The following is a 524-nucleotide window of genomic DNA, read 5'->3' on the forward strand; positions in this document are numbered from 1 at the left end:
CATCTCTCCCTCCTGCCAGCCCCGAACTCATCAGAAACAATTGAAATAAACTAAGGGCCATTCTTCTTTAGTCCTCGATGTCTATATTGTGTAAATCTTACATGCACGTTAATTTTCCGCGGCATAGAATGCATAACAGTTTTATTTTATATTTATGTTGCTGTAAGCTTTTTGGGGGGCATGCGCATGGTCGATCCTGCCAACTACGATTTCACTTTGTGACTGAAATGCAAAAAACTAGATTTTCCCACATTTAGCCAGACTTGGTCAGGGGCGGGACAAAATTCTGATCTCCCAGCCCTCAGACGCGAGCTCTTCATAGCAGCACACGTGTGAGCAGGGTTGACACTTATCTTGTTAACTTTCGGTCCATCAAAAGAAATGAGACTCCTAAAATGTTATTCAACTAAGATAATCTTTATTTGATATCTCTAATTTTGAAATTTACCGGTTTACTTAAATTGTGTTTTTGGATTCGGAAGGTTTAAGAGATTTATTTTTTTTAAGTTGGAAAACATCTAAAT

The sequence above is a fragment of the Rhinolophus sinicus genome, chromosome 1, assembly GCF_057876585.1.
Source record: "Rhinolophus sinicus isolate RSI-liver-muscle chromosome 1, RSI-T2T, whole genome shotgun sequence".
Lineage (NCBI taxonomy): Eukaryota > Metazoa > Chordata > Mammalia > Chiroptera > Rhinolophidae > Rhinolophus > Rhinolophus sinicus.